General features: G+C 42.7%; 1 protein-coding gene across 1 annotated transcript in view; it reads right to left on the bottom strand.

Moving 5' to 3' along the window:
- PKIA (cAMP-dependent protein kinase inhibitor alpha) overlaps positions 1-24,042 on the bottom strand; it is a 63,360-nt gene extending 39,318 nt beyond the window's left edge. Inside the window, exon 1 of the mRNA XM_030553310.1 lies at positions 23,816-24,042. The gene's annotated coding sequence lies outside the window, so the exon portion shown is untranslated. The remainder of the gene's footprint in view (positions 1-23,815) is intronic.
- Between the last annotated feature and the right edge of the window lie 285 nt (positions 24,043-24,327).

Below are 24,327 nucleotides of genomic sequence, written 5' to 3'. Positions count from 1 at the left end.
TAATCTCTCTCTTCCTGGCTGCATCTCTTCCCTCTATCTTAGCACCCCCCCACCCCCAACACAGTGTTCTGGGTTCATCTCCAATCCTCCAGCAACCTCCTCTCTCATCAGTGGCCTTCCGAGTGCTGAGGGGAATACTGATTGTTCATGGATTAGCTTAATGAACTGCAAAACCATCCCTTAAAAAGTAGCAAGAAATTCCATGTAGCAGCTCTCTCTCTTATTATCAAGGATCATGCCATCAATTGATTATCTTCACCTTAGAAAGTTAAGAACAGTTAAAAGCTGAAAACATCACAAGATGACACACAATAAACCTTCCCCCATTTTATTTTATGTTAAAAAAAATCTGTTAAAAAACTAGTTATTCAGGATGCACAATTAAGCACATGAAACTTAGGAAATGTACAGTTTCCCATGCATCTTTAATTTTGCCTCATTGTGTGTCCATCCTGAACACCGAATAAGACAGAGAACCCGTGGAAAAACTGTGTGAGAGCACATAACTAAAAAGACTATTACATAACCACAAGGCAGTAGAATTAAGGTTGCCCAGGCAACCATAAATCAGGTATTTCTTAGGTTTTGAGAGCTTGGCTTTGTAATGCCCCGCAACTTCACTCTCTCAGACCCAATATCCACTCCTCACCACCTCAGGCACCTTATGGGGCAGGAGCTCCTCCAACTCCCCTTATCAAAAGGGGACTAGGCTTCCCCCAGTCTTCTCAACCCAGTTCATAGCACCAGCCTCTCACACCCCTCTAGGATAACAGCCTTCTCCTATTCATTGCCAGTTAATATAGTCCTGTAGCCTCAGTAAGAAAAGACTGTATAGTGATGAATGTTCAGGGTTCAAGTCTTGCAGGGGACAAGAGGAGGGGTTGTTACAAGTGTAAATAACACAATTAGTTTTTATCTTTTTTATTTAAAAACCACCAAGGACAGAGGTGGGCAAACTATGGCCTGTGGGCCACATCCGGCCCACGGAACCCTCCTGCCCGGCCCGAGCTCCTGGCCCGGGAGGCTCGCCCCTGGCTTTTCTCCCTCCACCACAGCCTTAGCTCACTGTGCCACGGGTGCAATGCTCTGGGCGGCCGGGCAGGGCAGCTGCAGAGCCGAAGCCTGCGTGGTAGCGTGGCTCGCTCCAGCTGGGCAGCACAACTGCCTGTCCTGGTGCTCTGGGCAGTGCGGCTGTAATGCTTCCAGTCACCAGTGCTCCAGGCAGCACGGTAAGGGGGCAGGGAACAGGGGGAGTTGGATAGAGGGCAGGAGAATTCAGGGGGTTGTCAGCGATGGTGTGTGGATAGGGGTTGGGGTGGTCAGAGGGTGGGGAAGAAGGGAGTTGATTGGGGCAGGGGTCCCAGGGGGACAGGCAGGAAGGAGAGGCAGGGGAGGTGGAGGGGGAGTCAGGGGCAGGGGTTCCAAGGGTGATCAGTGAGAAGGAGTGGTTAGATGGGGCAGGAGTCTCAGGTGGATGGTCAGGAATGAGAGGAGGGGTTGATGGGTCAGTCGGGTCTGGAGGAGGTCAGGAGAGGCATGGATGGGGCAGGGTTCCCGGAGGGGCCATCAGGGGACGAGAAGCAGGGGAGGTCAGATGGGGGCAGGGGCCAGACCACACCTGACTGTTTGGGGAGGCACAACCTGTCCCTAACTGGCCCTCCATACAATTTTGGAAACCTGATGTGGCCCTCAGGCCAAAAAGTTTGTCCACCCCTGGTTTAATGCAACATGCTGGCTTTTTGGGGTTGGAGGGAGGGAGAATGGCAGAATACAGGAGAAAGAAGGGGTTGCTAAATGCTGAAGGTCATAATTAAATATTCCTCTAATTTGAAATAAATTAATAGGCACTGAGTGCAAATTGCCTGCCCTTCTCAAAAAGGGAGAATTACAGAAGACGTGAATATGAAGCTGATCAGACTAAATTTCTAGAACACTGTTTTCTGAGCTCTGTTTCACCCACATTGTCCTCAGATCCCATTCTAGGATTTCAGAGACTCTAGGGGTGAATTTTAGTCATGATTTAACCATGAGCTATGTTGGTGTCTATAGTTGAGGAGTAAACAAATGATATTCCATGTCATTAAAGTATCAGTCCCTCCTTTTTGTCATTGTTTTTCATTGAAAATACAGGTAACTCTTCAATGTACATTTGGAAGAGACTTTGAAATACAGCAACAACCTTGTAAAATTCTGTCTGCTTTGCTATTTATTTATTTATTTATTGGGGTGGCGGGGGGCAGTGTGCTTACAGTTTGTTAATTTTGTAGACTGGTCACTATATTAGCTATTATGGCAGGAATTAGTAGAAGAATAGATGTTATGCCTGTGATGGTAAGTTTTAATTGCAGCCATGACTGCAAAGCACATGTGCACACTATGTAGACCAGGGGTAGGCAACCTATGGCATGCATGTCAAAGGCGACACACGAGCTGATTTTCAGTGGCACTCACACTGCCCAGGTCCTGGCCACCAGTCCGGGGGCTCTGCATTTTAATTTAATTTTAAATGAAGCTTCTTAAACATTTTAAAAACCTTCTTTACTTTACATACAAACAATAGTTTAGATGTATATTATAAACTTATAGAAAGAGACCTTCTAAAAATGTTAAAATGTATTACTGGCATGCAAACCCTTAAATTAGAGTGAATAAATGAAGACTCAGCACACCACTTCTGAAAGGTTGCCAAACCCTGATGTAGACAGACAGTTCCATGTTGGGCTCACACTTTAAGAAAGAGACAAATTGGAGAGAGTTTAGAGGAGAGCAACAAAAATGATGAAAGATTTAGAAAAAACTTGACCTACGAGGAAAGGTTAAAAAAAACTGGGCATATTTAGTCTTGAGAAAACAAGACTGTTATCAGGTCCCTTCTCAGTCTTCAAATATGTTAATGTTATATAGAGGACAGTTATCAATTGTTCTCAGTGTCTACTGATGGTAGGACAAGAAGTAATGGACTTAATCTGCAGCCAGAGAGATTCAGGTTAGATAGTAGAAAGTTCTTCCTAACTGTAGGGATGGTAAAACTCTGGAATAGGCTTCCAAGAGAGATTTTGAAATTTGATCATTGGAGGTTTTTAAGAACAGGTGGGACATACACCTGTCAGGGATGGTCTAGGTTGACTTGGTCCTGCCTCAGCACAGACGGTTGGACTTGATGACCTCTTAAGGTCCTTTGCAGCCCTACATTTCTATGATCTTATGTTTGGAAACTTGGCCTGTAACTTTCTAGTAACTCAGAGAAAAACGGATTAAGTCTTTTCCTTCTCCTGCACTGTGCAGTGTTGTTTCTTCATAGCAAGTGAAATCCTGGCTCCTAATCTGGTGTGATATGAAGGATGTTATGACATCTTTACTTAGTGTAAACTGCTTCAGAAGTAGCCTGTGAGCCTGCAAAATTGGCAAGTATCCGTTCCACCTTTCTCGGATGTGGGGAACCTAGAAATGTCAAGGCTAATCTCAGCTTCAAGATAAACAAAAAATGGTTTCTAATTATTTGCCATGTAAAGATATAATTGAAATGTTTGTTTTTTAAAAAGAGGCTTGAGTTGCAAGACTGAACGGCCACTGTCAGAGAGTTTTTTGGCAGCTATGGAAACCATGGCTATAGGTCCCTTGCTCTACAGGAGAGCCCAGATCAGTTTGTGATTGTGGGTATTGGTGACATGCAGGCTCCACTCATGGCACTCACATACCTGCCAAGTGCCTGAAATGCCTCACCTGGAATGGCAATTGCTTACTTGCTTCATTTTGTGGTGGTGAGGGCATTACTAATGCAAGGCTGCAAGGTTTCTACAATTTCTCCCTCTCTGAAATGGAGAGAATACTTGCCTGTCTCATGGGTAAAGTAAAGAGCTTTTTGATCCTCTTTACTCTGGAAAGTTTTATATAAGAACTTGCATATCAAGGACTTAAAAAATGGTAGCAGGTGTGGGGAGTACATTCTCCCCCCCCCCCCTTCTGCTAAAAGCATAAGGAGAGCTTTCCTTCTTCTCACTGGCTTGGGTAAACAGTGCTCCCACCCCACTCCCCATCCTCCTGGCCTGAAAGCTCATCTTCCTGTTTCGATCTACCTTTAGCCTCTGTATGTTATATTGGGGGAAGGAGGTGGAATCAGAAAGATACTCTCAGGTCACTCACATCAGTGAAAAACATCCCTTGGAGTGGTACTTGGAACTCAGCTGCTACGCGAGGAGTAGGCAAACTTTTTGGCCTGAGGGCCACATCAGGGTTCCAAAACTGTATGGAGAGCCAGGTAGGGAAGGCTGTGCCTCCTCAAACAGACTGACCCCTGCCCCCTCCCACTTCCCATTCCCTGATTGCCCCCCTCAGGACCCTGATCCATCCAATCCCCTCTGCTCCTTGTCCCCCCAACCACCCCCTTCTGGGATCCTCCGCCCCAACCGCCCCCCCAGGACTCCACACCATCCAACCCTCCTGCTTCCTGTCCTTGACTGCCCAGACCCCTATTCACACCTCTGACAGGCCCCCTGGGACTCCCAAGCCTATCCAATCACCCCCTGCTCCCTGTCCCCTGACTGCCCCCCAGGACCCGCTGCCCCTTATCCAACTCCCCCGGTCTTCGCCCCCTTATCAGGACTGGCAGCTGTGCTGCCTGGCCAGAGCCAGCTATGCTGCCCAACAGGAGCTCGCAGCCCTGCTGCCCAGAGCAGGAGAGAGGCCAGGGGCTAGCCTCCCTGGCCGGGAGCTCACGGGCCAGGCAGGAGCATCCCATGGGCCAGATGTGGCCCGCGGGCCGTAGTTTGCCCATCTCTGCATTAAACAAAAGAAAAAATAAAATAAAAACAAAAACAAGCACCCTAAAAGGTTATATGAAGTGGAAAACTTGGTTTCTTGAACAACTGACATTTGGGTGAAGATTCACACAAACACTGCACATTTCACCAATTATTCTATTTCAAGCATAGCTGAACACACCTGACACAGGCACTTAACCACCCCTCCTTCTCTTCCCCCCACCCCCAAAAACACCCGTACAAAAGAAGCAGCCAACATTGATGGAATGATGCAGAATGTATAGCAAATGGTGAATAATGCCAGTTTGTTGGGTTTTTAAAACAACCTTTATGATAATGTTTCTACTTTAAGGAGGAAATATTAAGCCCTATTTAAGTCAATGAGAGTTGTACCATCAGTAGGGACAAGATTTCACCCTACGTACATAATGTAGAATTTCATTCATTCATCTATTCAATTACAGATCTTTAGGTAAAGGAAACAGCTCCTTTGACTGGAGTATACTATTTCAACTCTGTTGCCCAAACTTACAGACTAAGGGCATGTCTACACTTGCCATTTAAAGCGGAAAAAGTCCCTTTTATTGCGCAAAAAACATGGGAGCGCCTACACCTGCCAGTGACTTTTTGCAGTGAAATTCAGAAGTTTCACTGCAAACAGAAAACCACCTCTATAAGAGACGCACGGCTCTTACAGGTGATGCTTTTGTGGTGATCTGCAAGTGAAGACACATCCTTCCTGTTTACAAAGTTTTTAGCCTCCTGAGGATATCCCACAGTGCCGAGCTGAGCACTCTGGCCAGCAGCTCTGCTGCCAGATAAACAGACATCCATTCCTCCCCCTGTAAGGCCCCCGGAACTTTGAAACTCTTCCTGTTGTCTTGGCGAGTGCTCACTTATCTAGCTGGGTGACAATTCCCGCTCTGGATCCCCTACTTGGAGCAATACTGAGCTACTGGATGTCCCGGGTCCCTGCACAGGCTCCTCTCCTCAAACACTGATCAGCCCCCAGTAGTCTGCTCCCCATCCCACAAGACCCACCATCAAAATCGAGAGAGCTGCCCTCAGTGCGCTGCTCTCACTGGTGATGGAAGTGCTGCAAATGTAAACACTCTCTGACTCCTGTGGAAGTGAGTGAGTACACAAAACAGAACTTTTCTTTCACCGGTTCACTATCATTGTTGAAACGGACAGTGCAAAAACTCTGCAAGTGCAGAAGCAATATGTATAGCTTGACTTAGATTCACCACAAACACAAAGATGGTGGTTATCTTTGCTCTCTGAAGACAAGAATGGTAGCTGAGTGTGTACAAACTTTCAGGTCCTGACAAAGCCTGACAATGCAATGAGGACGCTCTTTGGAAGCATGGATGAAATCCTAAAAATAATGCTCTCTTCATGCTAACCTCAATAATTTCAATGAAACAGTCAGTCACTGAGTTCAGCCTAGCAATCAGAGTACAAAAAAGGTTTAAAACACCCACACCACAAGAAGTTGTTCTGAACATTTTTCATGGTAACACTTTCAGTTATGGTTAACTTTTTGGAGCCACATAAAAAACAAACCACATGACTACCACCATTGAGAAACTAATCACCTGATTTACTAAAATCAGAGGGAAAACTGTTAAAAGTCTGACTGTTAAATAAGTAAGTATTAGGAGATGGGTTGGAAATTATTTTCTATTTTTACATTGAGTTTCCATGCAGCCAGGGTAGCATACGATCTCTCTCAGACCCCTGATCACTACTGCAATTGGTTCAGAAATGCCATTCTCTACTAAGCTTCTCATTATATTTCATGCTTATCCTTCTTAACACCTGTTGGTCTTGTGTATTTATTATTTATTTGTATCATCAGAGCACACGGGAATATCAATCATGGACCAGGACACCACCATGTTAGGCACAGTACAAAGATGATCCTTGCCCCAAAAAGAGTTTTCAACCAATGCTGTAAAAGCCTGGTAAGATATATTTGAAAGTAATTTTTAAATATAAAATTCAGTCTATACATCAAAAGAAGTGCTTCTCATCGTAACATTTCATCCAGCTGTGTAATGCATCTTTTCCCTTTAACAAAAAAACACCAGTCTGTTACAAGAATCCTGAACTACAGACATCTTGCATTTCCTAGGAACAAGAAAAGTCTTATTGTATTATAAAATGTAATTTATAGTTAGAGGGTAAATGTTTAGTAACAATAGGAGCTAGTTGTTATAATCCTGGATTGATTTCCTCTTGAAAAAACCACACAGAAACACTTTGCATGGTAATTTTATAGCATTTGCTGTAAGACTAAAAAGAACTTCAGTTTAGTGGAAGAGTTCTTGTGTACAGGAGAACATCAAGATCAGAATGAAAGTCACATCTATTTCAAAAAGTTCTTAATATAAAGCAATTGCATGGTAATGTAGCATTGGGGACAGTCTGAAAGCAGAAGAGTGTGGGCAAACGTGCGCTTTCTTCTGTTCTCATTGATGGACTTAAAGTGAAAACATTTTTCAAAATGGTAGTGTGTTAGTCTGTATCAACAAAAACTAGGAGTCGTCCTTGTGGCACCTTAGACACTAACAAATTTCTTTGGGCATAAGCCAAATAAATTTAAGTGAAACAGACATTTATACCAGTTCTCAAGGACAAGACAGCGTACAAAGCGTATCTGTTAGGCAAATAAGCAAACTTACTGATACTGTCAAGCAGAAGCTGCTCCCTGACGTCGGCTCACACTATCCACTGGAGTGGGGAAACAGGGACAGCCTTATAAGCAAGCATCCTTACCACTGCCAAGTTTTAAAGGCTGAGGAGGAGAAGATTATTGATTTCCAGCATTTTATTTCTAGTGTAGGTGTCCTTGAGGATGCAAGGTTCTTAATGGGGCCTTCACCTTCTGCTGGACTTTTGCAGTTTGCCTTTTCTTTTGGGAAAGGAATACTGTATTTGTCTTAAAGTTAGGGATGGGAAATTGGACAATAATATTTCATAATCAAATGTTAGTACAGAGTGTAGTACAGAGTGCAGAGTTAGTACAGAGTGTAGAAACACTGCCAATGCAACGGGCATTGGAAGATAGGGAAGATAGTCATTCTTCCAACACCACCAGGTGCAGAGGGCAGAAGTCAAACAGAACTAGCCATCCCTATCCTGGGCTTGTTTTTCCAGGCCTTTTATATTCAAATGCAATAATGCCACTTCAGCTATTACTGTGCTACTGAGTGTGCCTTTAGATCAACCTGTTTCTTGCCCTGCAGTGGCCAAAGAAATGCTTAGGTAGCCTATCACTGGGCATTCTTAAAAGATGTCCCAAAATGGTCTCTCTTCTATATTACTTGGATTACTGCAGGTAATTGTGCACACACATATATATGGTTAAGGTTCTAATTATCTGATGGACTGCTTCTCTACTTAGCCTGCCAATCCAGATGCCCAGTTCAGCAGTGCAGCCTCTGCTACAAGTCCTTGATTTCTTTGGGATATCCATGAAAGCAGGATAATTTTCCCTACTCTACAATTTGCTATCTCCACTAATCTGAAAGTCAAAAAGTTTGCTGGCCTTCTAGGCACAGTAAAACCTCTCATCTTCCACTGGGATACTTGTGAGGTATCTATTTAGATTTTTCTAAAAAGATACAGGCAGCTCTCGACTTTATATTCCACTTATGACGAATGGCACTTACAACATTTCTGAATTTACACCCTGATTTGACTTATGATGCTCGGTCCTACAATGGAGCAAATTGTGGTTCCGAGTTACGATGTTTTGACTTACGACGCAATTTTCAGGAACCAATTGTGTCGCAAGTCCAAGGCCTGCTTGTACATTTATTCATTTGACTACATCTTGGTATTGATTTTGATCTCATACTAGTTTTATATTCATGTAACTACACTGAAGTTGATGTAATTATCTTTGGATTTATTCTGCTGTAGAAGACCAGAATCAGATTTATTGTTTTTGAATGTTGTGCATGTACGGGACAAGTTTTTAATAAATTGCCTTGCTTTTTTGGCTCAAAGCAAGGCCTCACATTTTAGTGATCACTAATATTTGATAAATTAAGGCCACAACATATAACAGATATCAGTCTCACATGAAATAAACCACCCCAAGGCTTTTGGCTGTCTCTCAAGACATCACCTTCAATTAACTTAAATGCATAAAGACCAGGAACTAAGTTCTCATTAGCCTCTACCCACATATGTTTTGGGGAGGAGCTTGCATATTTAACTGCCAATTTCACAAAGAAAACTTTGGCCTTAAGAGATTGAGAGACATGGCTGTGCATCTTGATGCACACACAGAGTCCATAACCTGAGTCAAATCTTGAGACACAGGGTGATGTGTGCCAATGTAAATGAGATTTGGAGATGCCATGTGTATGTTTTAAGGCTAAGTGCATATTGGCCTGCGAGCCTATTTTTATGTATTTAATTGAAGCCTTCCTACATAAAGACACAAAATGAACAATGATCCAAATTTAAAAAAAAATGTTCAGGTTGTAAAAAACAGTGCAGAAATTCCATCAAGATAGGAGAAAAAATTAGAAGAAAAGACGACAACTGCTTAAGTGGGAGGAAGCTAAATAAAACCCATGTTTTCCCATTGGGATCTTCTTTATAGGATATTGCAAAGCCTTTGCTATTTAGTTTAACATAGTTTTGAAAGAAATCAAGAAGATAGGCCATAGATGTGAATACGTAGCATACACACAAACACGCACGCACGTGCACCCTCTCTACACATGATGTGGACCTGACTTTCTTCTCAGTCCTTTGGGGAAACAAAAGGGGTGGAGAAGTCTAAGCCAGAGATGCCAAATGTGTCATGACGTCAAAGAATGGCAGAAGCAGCAAAAGTCCTGTGGTACCTTATAGACTAATAGACGTATTGGTCACATGCATCCGACGAAGTGGGTATTCATCTACAACAGCTCATGCTCCAATACGCCTGATAGTCTACAAGATGCCACAGGACTCTCTGCTGCTTTTAAGATCCAGACGAACATGGCTATCCCTCTGATAAAGAATAGCAATTTACCCATTTTGTTAAAAATTATGGATATCTACACCTTCTTATTGCAGAAACCTGTTTTTTTTCAGAGCCTTTTTTAAACTTCGAATTATAATTGTCGCTGTTTGTTCCACTTTCATTGTGTGTCTCATGCTCTATGATTTGAGATTTAATAAATAGAGACAGTAATCATTGTCTGACTGCATCCTGTTTAAGTGTGTATTATCTCTTCACACTACCAGACACAGTACCCAGACTGAGCTGTTCTGATCCTAGACAGATTTCAGAATAGTGAAATTCTAGTTTTCAGAAAAATTGGGTAGATAGTTCAACTTTAATCATCCCTTGAATTTCAGGTAACATACGGACAAGTGTTGAAAGATTATTATACTAATGTGGGGTCTCTAACAAAGAATTTGGTAAATACTCTGAACTCAGAATAGACAAATATGTACTGAAGTTCAGTGCCGACAGTATAAAGAGACCAAAGTTGTTGTTGTCTCACACAAAAAGCTGGAATAGTTGGAAGAACCAAGGCACAAAAATATAATGACAGGCATTTAATAAGGTGCAAAGGGTTTAAGTAAGGTGAGGAAAGTGGTAAGTCATATGACAAGCCAAACAAAAATGCATTCAACTACACAGTTCTGTTATTTCAACAACTTCCATTGGTAATAAACAAGAAGTAGGTAAAAAAGTGGTGCTTTTAGTGTGTGAAGACACTGTAAACATTCAAAAAGTGTCCCACCAAGGAGCCATAAATAGGGTCGTGAAGGCTGAACTCTGATCCCACCTTCAAAAATCAGAGAGGTTCTTAGAGCTAACATCCTTCAAAAGCTTGGTATAAAGTGAATTAGTCTCTAAAGCTCACTCGCTGTGAAGTCACTGCAGACAGGAAATGAGTGGTTCAAAATGAGTTTCTGGCAGTTTTGTTGGGTCCATATCAATGTGGGGTTTTCAGAAGCCCCAAGTAAAACTGACGACGACAAGAAGCTGCAGAAATCTTTGCCGAATTTGCTCAAACAGCTGACAGATATATTTGGAAGGAGCTAGTTTTCTAGTTTGACCCAGACAGATAAAGCGGCATTTTTTTTTTGTGGGAGGCAAGACAGACATAAGAACGGCCAAACTGGGTCAGACCAATGGTCCATCTAGCCCAGTATCCTGTCTGACAGTGGCCAGTACCAAATGCTTCAGATGGAATTAACAGAACAGGCAATTATCAAGCGGCCTATTCCCTGTTGTCCAGTTCCAGCTTCTGGTAGTTGGAAGTTTAGAGTTACTCAGAGCATGGGGTTGTGTAAAATGGTCCACAAGGACTCCTGAGTTGGGATAGAGTATTGTACCTTGGTTTTCAGCAACATTCTGAAGCCCGTGTCTCATTTTAGGTCTTCAGTAGTTTATTATTCCAACTCCCTCTTAGCCTTCCTAAATTTCCATCTTGCATTTGAGCATCCATAGTCAATGTCCTTTTCTGTTGGCTTACTTTTAACTATTTGAATGTCACCTCTGATTTGACTAAGTCTTGCCAAGAATGGTTTTATTCATGCCTTCCTTTTCATCTTCTGTGATTCAGTTATAGTAAACTAAGCATGGAAGTGTAAGTTTTCTCCATAAATATCCAGACATTTATTTTAGATTTGTTTCAGGTATGCTAATCAATTCTCCATAAGCAAATGTATGCAATTTTGAGACACTAAATTTAAAAGAACCTGATTAATAAAATGGCTTATTGGCAACAAAGACTCCCCTGGCTACCCACTTGAAACCTCTGCTTAATATCTCCCTCCAGATAAGCCTGGGAAAATAAATGGATCTTTCAGCAGGATCATCGAAGTCAAGCTCTGGCAGACCAAGTGAGCACGGGGGAAATAAATTCTAAAGCCAATGAGAACAACCTGCTATCAGCTGCATCTCTTGTTAAACCTGGTACCATTATCTCAAGCATCTTGGCTGAGCGTAAGTGCTGTGGAATCACAAAAGGAATGAAACAGCTTCTAAAATAGGCAGAGAGGGACCCATTTAGAGCTAACACTTCAGACTTAATCTGGAAATGAACTACTAGTCAGGACAGGGCACATGTATGCATGCTCCCCACTGGAATCTACCATCAGAGGCAGACAGCTGCGTTCTACAATAAATACATGGCCTTAAAGTGTAGCCTTTATGAGGCACAGCAATCATGGACAAGAGACATTTCTGAACAGCGTGGGTCAATGCGCTGTAGCATATTTAGAAACCCGTATCTTTGACTTGAGATTAGGGCAACAGATCAAAGGACAGTCTTTTGTGCTACTGACTGTACAACTGTGGGAATATATTTACATAGCACCTTTTAACCCAGATACAAAAAATGCTGTGCAATAAACAAAGTGCTGGAAATTGTTCTCAGATCTTCCAAGATTAAAGATGTTATATAAATATTAAAATTCCCCAAATATGTAAAGTGGGAGCTAACAGAAATGTGTGTCCTTGATCTGCAGTCTTTAAAGCAATTACATAAACACACATACAGAGTACAACTGAAATGCATCCACCTCTGAGACACAGAGTGGCAATCAATCAGTTATTGCATGGTATAACATCTCTTATTCCCCACACTCATATCCTGTACCCGTGTAATCAGATTCCCAATACTGGAGGCTTATGACATGTGGGGAGTCATCTGTATGAGACCTACTACTCTGTTTGGCAGTCTTTGCGTACTGAGTGTCTGTAGCACAGTGGGGCAGATGTCACACGTATGTTCCCTGTTACATAATATCTAGGATTCCACTGTTTGCTGCTGGTACATATCTACCAAATAACTGTGGCAGTACTTCTGGGCATTCATATTTCTCATGCATATAGTAGCTTGATGTGGAGATGACAGGGCGTGCAGCATTTCTGATGGAGGATATGCATATCCTAGTCTCCAATTATCAGTTTTTGCCTTACTGTGTTTCACCATGCCAGCTGAACCACAGCATTGTCTCTGAGCATGCTCCGGTACCACCACACTTAGTACAGTCATCAGACCTGTGTGCTTAGAAGTTTCATATTTCTTACACAGATCACCATTTACTCTTAGATAATACCAGCATCCTGTGGCTCCTATCTCTTTCACCTTATGTTGTTATACTGCTCCCCATCACCTTGCATGTAAAATTAATACCAACAATGCAGTCTCCAATGGGCTTCATCAAGTCTCTAGAACCTCTTCCGATCTGAGGTTAAAAAAACCCAAAAACTCTTTGCTCGGAGTGAGGTTTGAGGTTTTGGTTTTAGTAGTTTAACCACAATACTTATTATATAAAGTGATTGATATGTTACAGCAAGGGGGCACGGAGGAAAGTTCGGAGGGTGCAGCAGGGCCGAGCCAGCCCCCACAAGGGTTGGGGAGGAAGCGTCACTCAGTCCAACTCCCGGCCCCAGCTCTGCCCCCAGCCCACAATCCTCTGCTGAACCAACTGTGCAGTAATGGAGGGGTGGTGCAGAGAGATTCCATTACTAGTGAGGGTGGGGTACAACAGGAAAAGTTTGGGCACTACTGTGTTACAGCGTACAATTAACCTACCTAGGTGGTGAACTGTGGTGCCCTTATGCTTCCAATGCAGGCCATCTCTATTTTTTATAGAGATCACACCTATTTCTCAAGCAATGATGCTTTCTCAGATCACATATTATCCATGCACATCTCATGTCAGACTTTGGCTCCACAAAGCATTACAAATAAAGGTTACTTAAAATTCAGTATTCTATATTTAGACGTGATGCTTTCTTTTAGTGTTACACACTAAGTCAGCCCCTTAAGAGTCTGAAATTTTCACAAGCTCCATTTCTCACATGGAGTGATAGACTCAAGGAGCTCAGTCTACGTAGCTTAACAAAGAGAAGGTTAAGGGGTGACTTGGTTACAGTCTATAAATACCTACATGTGGAAACAGATATTTGATAATGGGTTCTTCAGTCTAGCAGAGAAAGGTGTAATATGATCAAATCGTACGATGTTGAAACTAGACAAATTCAGGCTGGAAATAAGGTGTACGTTTTTAACAGTGATTTAATTAATTATTGAAACAAATTACCAAGGGTTGTGGTGGATTCTCCATTATCAGAAATTTTTAAATTAAGATTGGATGTTTCTCTAAAAGATGTGTGATAATAATTATTTCATAAATAGTTCTATATGGCATGTGTTAGACACGAGGTCAGACTAGATCAGGGATCAGCACCTTTGGCACGCGGACCGTCCGGAAAATCCGCTGGCAGGCCGGGATGGTTTGTTTACCTGCAGCGTCTGCAGGTTCGACCGATCAGAGCTCCCACTGGCCGTGGTTCACTGTTCCAGGCCAATGGGGGCTGTGGGAAGCGGCGTGGGCTGAGGGATGTACTGGCTGCCCCTTCCCGCAGCCCCCATTGGCCTGGAATGGCGAACTGCGGCCAGTGGGAGCTCTGATCGGTCGAATCTGCAGACGCTGCAGGTAAACAAACTATCCCGGCCTGCCAACGGATTTCCTGGACGGTCCGCATGCCAAAGGTTGCTGATCCCTGGACCAGATGACCACAGAGTCCCCTTCTGGCCTTGGAATCTATGAATTAACCCGTCTTGCTCCGTTTTGTATTTCCTCTCACCACATTTCAGCCCACAAACAGTAATTCAGCTTGGTAAGAATGCCATCATCCACTAATTGTACTACATCTGAAGCGATATGAAACTATGAAAAGATTTCAGACAGAACTGTCCTCTTGGTCTCTCAGTCCCTATATGGTTATATTTGGTGCTTTCATATATTTGCCAGATGCAGCTTTATGAAAGCTTAGTATCAACTTTACTGCTTTGTGCTCCTGGCATTCTTCCACTATTAGCCATGCTGCATCATAATTTTTTTTAAGAAATAAAACAATATGGCCCTTATTTTGCAGTGAACTCAGATGGGCAGATCTCTTACAGCCACAGGGAGCTCCACTGACTTCAATTGCCATATGGAACTCACTGCAGGATCAGGGCTTAGAAAAGCCAAGATTTGTCTAAGAATTTTCTTTCAAAAGATCAGCAGTTAAATGGAGTTCTTGAACCTGGGCCGTATTTAAGGCTTTACCTCTACTGCATCCATTTGAGGTAATAATATCCTTTCTTGGAAACTCTGACCAATATGATACATGATAGTTCAAATGAGGTTTAACAGTGCTATGAAGAGAATCAAAGAAGAAGGAAGGAGGACTGTGGGGGAGGACAGTTAACAAGCATTTGTGTGATTTTAAAACAGCATGCGGTGAGCTCTTTTCCCAATGGTTATGTGCTCATCTTAAGTTGAAAATGGTGATTCCTGTAGGGGAATACTAAATAGATAAGCATCTGCTTAAAATAAATATAATTTTTTTTTAAATGTATGTATATATGAGGAACTGTAGCTTTGAGACACTCTATAGGATACCTAAGGGTTGCCACGGTAACTTAGATAGATGCAATCAGGAATCTTTTAGAATAGGCTTTAAAAAAAGAGCCAACAGGAAAGAGCCATCAAGGTTAAGACAACCAAAGAGAGAACACTGCTGGAAGAGGGCATGCTTGCTTATAGTTTGAGATGCAATTTCATCTCACCTCCCATAGTTTTGTTTATAAACTGAGTAGCAGGTTCAAGCACTCCATGGAAATAGTGAAGATTTAGCACCCTATAAACCCTGCAAAACCAGAGATGCTGTCACAATGTCTGGAGTGGTTCATGACCATGTGTGCCAACCTCCGGGCAGACTGTCGAAAAGCAGGGCAGACACCTCAAACTGGTGGTACGTTCTATAATTAGTTATGACATTTGTTACTGGGCTGGGGAAATCCTGGAGCACTCTGACAGTCTAACCATGGAGTCACAGACAGTCCCTTTAGGCACTTCAGTCAGTGTTAAATTTGTAATAAAAGGAGGTGACAGGCCACAAGCAATTTTTTTTACATTCATAACTGATGCAGCAAGCCCAGAAGTGGCAGGGCTATCAAGACTAGGGGTGCTAGAGCTCAGTCCTGGCAAGCTCTGGCATAAATTAAGCACCGACTCTAGTCTATCTTGCCATTCAAGCAAGCTGGACTTAGTGATAAATAGTCACTTACACCAAAGATGACAAAGTATTTAGGTTGCTCCCAGTCCCAAGAGACTGGACATTTATCCCAGGTCAATTTGCACCTTAGATCTCGCACAAAAGATAATGCTTGTAGCCAATCCTGTAATAAACCTTTAGTTAGTTTATTAACTAGGAAAAAAACGAGAATTATTATTTACAGATTAAAACAGGCAACCATATAATATGCAAATGAGTTTCAGTCTGTAATCCAAAAGGTAATAGAGCTGTAGAAACCTGTCAGCTCAAAATGTCTTTCAGGGCTAACCCATGCCAAGCAGCATGAGGATCTCTTTGCTTATGTTTATGAATTTATGCCCCTCAGAGTCCAAACAGCAATAGAGAGATTCCATTTCTCCTTGTCAGGGATTTTTATCCCCTCTACTCCATAGTCCAAACTGATGGGATGAATTCATGCATAGATCTCTCCTTCCTGAAGGGAATTAGAAATGAATCAACAGGGCCTCTCTGCTTTGATGCTATGCAATACCTTATTTACCTTGCATGGGCAATCTTGTAGTAGGACAAGCCCTTTCACCTAATTAATGCCTCTTTTCCTGTTTGGGGAGTTACACAACCACAGAGGTTTACAATGCAAACATAAATTTGCACCACAGGCTATAGAGGTTGTAAGAGAGATCAATACACACCGCATCATATAAGCATTCTATAAAGTCTAAACCCATTTTTATCAACTTAACATCTAATATCTATTTTGATAGTGCTAACATACAGCTGAGCAAGACTGGTTTCCAGCTATAGGATAAGTATAAAATTCAAGCTATATAAAGAAAGGCCCTGACTAGCAGGCAGAAGGCAGGCCTTGGAAATAATGAGTTTTAAGACCAAAAGGAATGAAGAAGGGAGGATGTCTGGTTCAAAGAATAATTAATGAGACAAGGGGAAGTTTCTAAAAAGAAGGCCTCTGACTGCAGATGGTTTTAAATCTAACAGAATCTGTCTCAAAATAAGCCAACCTAGTCCTTCCCCAACCTCCACACACCAGTGTTAAAGCCTGCGTGAACCCAGGTGCAACAAGAAAACTGTTGGGCAGCAAGAAGGAGAGGAGGAAAGAGAATTATAAATCTTATCTGGATTAAGACTGGAAATAAGGATGAACTGTCTCCAAGTAGGCTTTTAGCAGAAGTCAGTAACTGGCAGCGACATCATTTGTTTGTTAAAGGGTACAAAAAGTAAACTCTTCAAGGGTTCATCGTTGGAGCTGACCAATATGAGTCTAAGCATCCCTGGGGTTAGCCCGTTTGTAAGTAACTTGATCAAATGCTTATAAATATTTTGTTACTGTTTAGATGTAGTAACCTGTTTATTATTTAGGCTTTTTAAGCATGTTTAGAGCAACTACATAAAGTACTTGGCCTTTGGACTTAATAAAGAAACTTACGGTTAAATTGGTGTTTGGTGATTTCCCATATTAATAAATTTCAAAATGCATTTGTAAGTGTTCAGTGAGGCACCTGGTCTGCCAGCATCACAGAGGCAACATTTCTAAGGCCTGGTCCACACTACAACGTTAAATCGATTTAACGCTGTACCCGTCCACACTACATGGCACTTTAAATCGATTTTAAGGGCTCTTAAAATCGATTTCTGTACTCCTCCCCAACGAGAGGAGTAACCCTAAAATCGATATTACTATATCGATTTAGGGTTAGTGTGGACGGAAATCGAAGTTAGTGGTCTCATTCTTTTACTGAGCTACCCAGAGTGCACCGCTCCGGAAATCGATGGTAGCCTAGGACCATGGACGCACATCACCAAATTAATGTGCCCTAGTGTGGACGCATAAAATCGATTTTATAAAACCAGTTTTATAAAACCGGTTTTAATAATTTCAATTTTATGCTGTAGTGTAGACATGGCCTTAAGATTCTTTTAGGGAAGACTTGAAACGAAAGTAACAATGGGAAGGACCAGAGTACCTGTGACACACTGAAATGCATACAGAAAGTGGGGTGGGAATTTATTTCTCGTATTTAATTATTCAAGAAGGGTTATGGAGAACAGTTTTAGAAAAACTCAGTTTAACCCAGGAAGTAGAGTAGGGGCATTTTAGCCACCTCAGAAATGTAATGTAATGCAGCAACCATAGTAATCTAGGGGAAAATATGAGAATATTTTAATCTTACTGAAACCACAAGAAGAATTTAAGGATGCAGAATGCAATTACTGGAGGCCAAGACACTAGGATTAAACACCCCTGAGATATTCATCAGTTTAATTATTGCTCTTTTGTTCCTGATATCTTTATATAAACTCCTTTGTAAGCTTTTTGGTTTTGTTTTTTTAATAAAGAAAGTTCCTGAATATAGGTTTTCTTTTTTACGTTGTGTTACCTTAGTGGAGTTGTTTCACAGAGAAGATAATTTGCCAGAACTGGTCTTTCCTTTAATCATGCTATGACATGACAAATGAAGAAGATTGATCTGATCTACATGTGCTCCTGAACTGAAACACAGCAGATGCGGCAGCAGCATAACAAACAATCCTCTTTTTTAAAAAGTTACAAATTGATTTTGCATTTGGGAGAAACGTATGTGACATTGGGTTAAAGCCACAAAAGGATTTAGGGGCCTAACTGTGACTTTAAGCACCTAAATCTAAAATTAGAATCTTCAAAACTCCTACTCAGTTGCCACCTAAAGCCATACATGCCTATATTTCTGCTGATAAAGTTCTGTAGCACCTAAAATCTGCAAATCTACCAACGGGCATATGCATAACTGCCTATATTCTGCCTAGCTCACGCCTTAGCCTCAGAGGGTTCCTCAAACTAGGCATTGCCCTGCCTATCTTACCTTTGGTGCCTGATCCTATAGGACTACTCAGAGCATGACTACTGGATTGGGCCTCACTGAAACCATAGCTGGGAGAGGAGTTCTGCCACCCCTCTTATATTTCTTAGAGCATCCACTCAGGATGTGGGAGTTTCAGGTACAAATCCAGCCCCTCTGCCCAATGTGGAGCAGGAATTTCAACCCAGGTCTCCCATAGTGTTGGTGAGTGCTCTAACCACTAAGTTCTGTGATACGTCTCACTGTCTCCTCTTGAAGCTGTGTATAAATAGTCATTGTAGTAAATCCTCTCTGAGAGGCAGTAGCTAGGTCAACAGATGCATTTTTCTGTCGACCTAGCAGTGTTTACATGTGGGGTTTAAGTCGGCTTAATTACATTGCACAGTGCCTGAAATTTTTCACAGCCTTAAGCGACACACTTATGCCGACCTGATTTCGTAGTGTAGGCCAGTCCCTAGATACTGCAACACTGAGCCTAAATTCCCTTTGTGGATCTAGCCTTGTGTGTCCGTTTCTCTGCACATTAAAAATCTAATCCTTCCAAGCTTATGCAGTAAATGTCAATTTCCCTGCACAAACATAAAGGATAATCATCTAAATTTACAGACAGGCAAAAGAAAGAAAACTGCTGCTTCAGAACTTATCAGACTGTGATTTAAAGATCTTTATATATTTTTTTAAATTTTATTAAGGCAAAGTTACAACAAAACATTAACATACAACGTCATAAGTTACTTACTAAGCATAAAGTTAATATTCAAAGAGCTTGGCTAAAGATTCTGGCTTGCTGGTTGGGGAACCCTTTTCCTCCGAGTACGCTGAAAAGGGTGACCATATTTCTAAATACCTATCCCCTTTTGTCATTTCTGTTGTGTATGTACTTGATGTGAAAGTTTATTCATTACAAGGACAGTCCATATTTTACTATACCATAGTTCCACAGGAGAAGTCACATTTCTCCCAATAAAGTGAAATACAAAATCATGCTAACAAAAAAGGATTAGTTTATCATTCTGTTTAAAATGTATATCCTTTATTGGAACATCAAGAAAGCAGGTCAGGAAAATATCAACTTCTATCATCGTTAAATAATTGTCTGATCCCCATTACTTACTCACCACATAATTTCCTAAAACCATAAAGATTTAAAAAGATAAAAATTAAAAAATGCTTAAAATATTATTGTCAAATTACAAAAATATGTATTCTGCCTAGCCTAATTATGTGTTAGTTTCAGGGTCTCAGCATCCAATTTTTGAAGTGCAAAATGTTTTGACATACTTAATTGGCTGTGGGTATGAAGATATCATGTACCCATCACTGTTTATTAACAGTGGATAAAATTCTCTCAAATCTGTACTGCAGTAATCAACTTTGATACTCACCTGTGCACACACAGGTCTTCGATTGACAATTACTAAAAACGGACTCTAGTAAGAGATCTACTTACACAGAAAGAGGGAGATATGAAAGTTGACAGGTGCCATTTGAATCGCAGAGGGAAGTTTCCCCTTTATATTTGCAAATACCACCTATTTCTTACAAAATTAGGTGTATGAGAAATGATATGCTAACTTTTTTGGTGTGGAAAGTACAATAAGGCAATCTTCAGAGTATGCAACTCATCAAGGCTAGTATCATCCTGAAGTAATACTTTAAAGTGAATTGTAAATATAATTGAAAAACATGTTTGCAGTGGCTGAAGCAGCTATTTGTAAAGATCTTAGCTTTAGGAAAAACAAATAAATATGCATATTTATACAAAGCCAAATTGTAATTTATTTATTGTTAGCTAGTAAGTCTGTTGTGAAAAGTGATATTAACATACAAGTATCACTTTTCACAGCCCTGCCAAGTATGGGGACAAATTAAGCCCTGGATGGGGAGTCAGGGGAGGCAACAGGGGCCAGGGGCATTAGGGGTTGGTGGGTGGGGGAGGCAGCAGGGAGCTGGAGCCAGAAGACCTGCAACCAGAGCCTGAAGCTCTGTGGCCAAAGCCTGGGGCCTGCCACCGCACAGCCAGAACCTGAAGACCCATGGCCAGAATCTGCCACTACACCACCTCAAAGCCTAAGCCCCACTCCCCCAGGAAGGTGGGGAATTCACTGGCTGCCTGCTCCTCCCGCACTGTGCCCCTGGTGTCTCCAGCGGGGGGCAGAGCCCAACCCCTGCTGGCAGTCCCAGCAGCTAACACCAAGACTGTGCACACAGGAGCAACACAGAGGGGGAGGGGCCACTATTTTGCTACCCATCCCCAACCCAGGAAGCTATGACTGCAAGAAAGGCCCCTGGTGGCCACATTTGAGAAATGCGGATTTATACCTAGCTCAGACCTTTCTTTGACATGACATGAGGATTGGAAGATTGCTTAATTTAGGAAAATTAGCAGATTCAAAAGACAGAAACAAAATAAAAGCATAATTGAAAGATTATGTGCTTACTCTGAAATGTGGCACTTCTGTCAGTTCAAGCCAACATTTGGAAACATGAACAATATTCACTGCAATCTCTTTAAATCTAAGATAACGGAATAGACTGACTGAGTTGCTTAAATTCAACCATAGGGCACTAACACAAATGAGATTATTTCTTTGCAGTTTCAAGTGCACTACAGTTCTTCTTAATAGTCAAATATTACCTCTCTGTGCACTTTATTTAATTACACTGCACACGCATCTGCAAGGTGCACCAAGGACCCAAATAAAAGCAACTGAAGTTTCCATTTAAACTAAACTAATAATATCGACATCATGACGGATGTGAATGTAAGTGTTTGGTCTGTTACTCAATAATGCTAGAGTCTCACTAGATCCCCACCTCCACCACCCCGGCTTTATTAGCTGTTATTCAAAACACTGATTAGAAGCATTACTTTCTTTTCCTGGAAAACACAAATAGTTCTATTTACTGCACTAATGCTGTGTCAATGTAAGTGATTACTTATGCCATTTGACACTATATAATTTAACATAAAATGGAAAAATATCACTGTTCTCTTCAGCAGACAGATGAACTGTAGAATATAGACTATATGGCCTGACACAGGAGTGTGAGCCACTCAGGGACAGCTATGGGAGAAACCAGCATATATGATACCAGAAGGTGCACCTTTGGAATTAGCAAAGATCAAGCATGATCTTTGTTAACTAGAATACCATGTAAAAGTGTCATAATAGACTTCCAATGAATTTTAAGCCATAGCTCGATTGATAAAATAATACAATTTCATTGGGTTGAAATGGAGACAAAGACCAATGCTCTACTATTATGAGTGTTCCAAAAGGGATATCTTAGAAACTAAAATTAATGGCCATGTTTAATAGAGGTTCTTCAGAGCCAATACTTGTGTCAGCTGAATTCATTTTTAATACGGTCCTTAACCAATCGTTCTTTGTTAGTATCTTTCCAAACCAGTGAACACACTAGGATGTCCTATAACACTCTGATCCTACTGATATCATCTCCTCTGCCTTCTGCTCTATTCTCCACAACAGTGCTAAGCCACATCTTCCCAGAAAGAGCGGAAACCACTAGAGTTACTTCCTACATTTCTTATCTGCATTTCATCTAATTACAGTAGCATCTAGAGACCTCAGTCGTGCCAATCATTTGACCAACACATAAAAGGAGACAGGCCAAGTCAGGGTGCTTTAATTTGAAAATATAAATAGAACAGCTGTTTAAACTTCTACTATCCTCTTCTCACTCTCTCTTTCAATATAAACTCACGCCTCCTCCTTGTCCTCCCACAAGCATCTTTTATTTCAACCCATGTAGAGTTGCTAATCAGTAGCTCCTATAATCAGTTCCCAGTTTAATGAACTGTCTCTGCATGCCAGTCTTAGTCCCTTTCTTGTACAGAGAAGCCTTTTGGGGGTATTAGAATAGAACAAATTATATATATACACACACATGCCAGGTGGATTTCATCCCTTGGCTCAACTCTTAAAAATGTCTCTCATCAAGGAAACATGAACTCCTGGGTGTATTCCATAAGCAAGATATAGCATCAATAGCAAAGCTGTATTGTGGCTGTACTAATGGGAGCAGAACTGGCTCCTCTTACTCTTCCAAAATATATACCATCAATCAGTGGTTCATCAAGCCTTCTGTTCTACTGAACCTAGGAACTGTTAGTGGTATCCGACATTTTACCTTGATGCTCTGGTTCAAAACATAAGATAAAAGAACAGGGACCAGCAGCAGAATCCATTTTAGGCACTACTTCTACTCCTGTAACTTCTACTACATTGGCTTTCAGGTTATAGATGCTTTCCAAAATTAGGGATGTAAACCAAGAGACCAACTTCTATCTAATATGGTTCCTTTCCAGTCAAACCTTTCTACCTTAAGATGTTGTTTCCTATCACTGGTGAAATTTAAAAGTAGCCTGGAAAAAGCACTAGAAAATAAAACAGCTACAGGGAACAATCCTGCACTTGTGGCAGGTATGGACTAGATGATCCAATAGGTCTTTCCACTTTAAATTTCTTTTTTCGATAAATGGGAAATATAATTCCCATTGTTTACTTGGCTTGTGACAAGCTGAAGAGAAGCAGCCCTGCTGAGAAGCAGAGAATAGGCATCAAACATCCCACATTCTGGCACAAAAGAACCCATGTTTCAGTTGGAGGGATTTTCTGTTGCTGGAGGGAAGTGACAAATTAACCAAACACAGCTCCAGACACTTGCCAGCCTGCGTCTCTCCAGCCAAACACTCCCAGTGTTGGAGGCACTGCAGGGAATCCGGAGGCTGACGCCTGGCAGCTTCTCTGGGGCGATGAGGAGGCTTCTTCGGCCGCCTCCCAGGGAAGCCCCCAGGCCCGGCACCTCGCAGCTGCTCTGAGCTTTCGGCCGGGAGCCGCTGGGGCCGCCTCCCCGCGCGCATCAGAGAGTCCAGGGCTCAGCTGAGCCTCCCACGCTCCGGGTCACGCACCCAGGGAGGGGGACCCCGACTTGGACCGCTGCTTATCCGAGCTGAAAGGAGCACCCTCCCCCGGCCGGGCCGTGCGGCTGGAGCCTCTCCCAGCGAGTCACGAGCTTCCCCCGGCTTGCGCGCTCGCTGCTGTCGGAAACGCTCCGTCCCCCAGCTCCCGGCGGCTCGACGCCCCCCTGCAGCCGACACGCTACCGACTCACCTGCCCAGCGACCGACTCAGTGCATCGTCCTCCCCCGCGCCTTGCTGCTGCGTTGGGGCCCCTCCGGCCAGCCCCCGGGCGGCTGCAGCTCAGTGCGGGAGCGGGGGGTCTATGTCCGCGGCTCACGCTGTCACTCCGCGCCCCGCATCCCAGCGCCAGCTGAAGCTCCCAAATTCTCAGCGCTCCGGCGGCATGAAGTCATCCTCCGCCTCCTCCCTCCCTCCCTCCCCCGGACCGCCGCACTTCGCGGGGAGGGGCGGCGGGCTGGCTCTGCCCACAGAAGGGTGTGGGGCTCGCTCCTCCCCCTCCCGGGGGGCTGCGGTACCGCGCGCGCGCGCAGTGAAGGTCCCGGGAACCGGCCGCGGGGGCTGCAGGTTCGCAGCGGGTGGCGGCTGTACCTAGCAGTTACGAGCCCCCACCCCGGCTTGCGCTGCCGGATGGGCTGTTCCGTGCCGCGAGAACGCTGCCCTCCTGAATTCCCCTCTCCTGGCCCTAGAGCTGCCGTGCAGCTG

This window comes from Gopherus evgoodei, chromosome 2, assembly GCF_007399415.2.
Source record: "Gopherus evgoodei ecotype Sinaloan lineage chromosome 2, rGopEvg1_v1.p, whole genome shotgun sequence".
Classification (NCBI taxonomy): Eukaryota; Metazoa; Chordata; order Testudines; family Testudinidae; genus Gopherus; species Gopherus evgoodei.
Note: the sequence above shows the minus strand (reverse complement) of the source record. Positions and strands in the feature narration are given on the sequence as shown.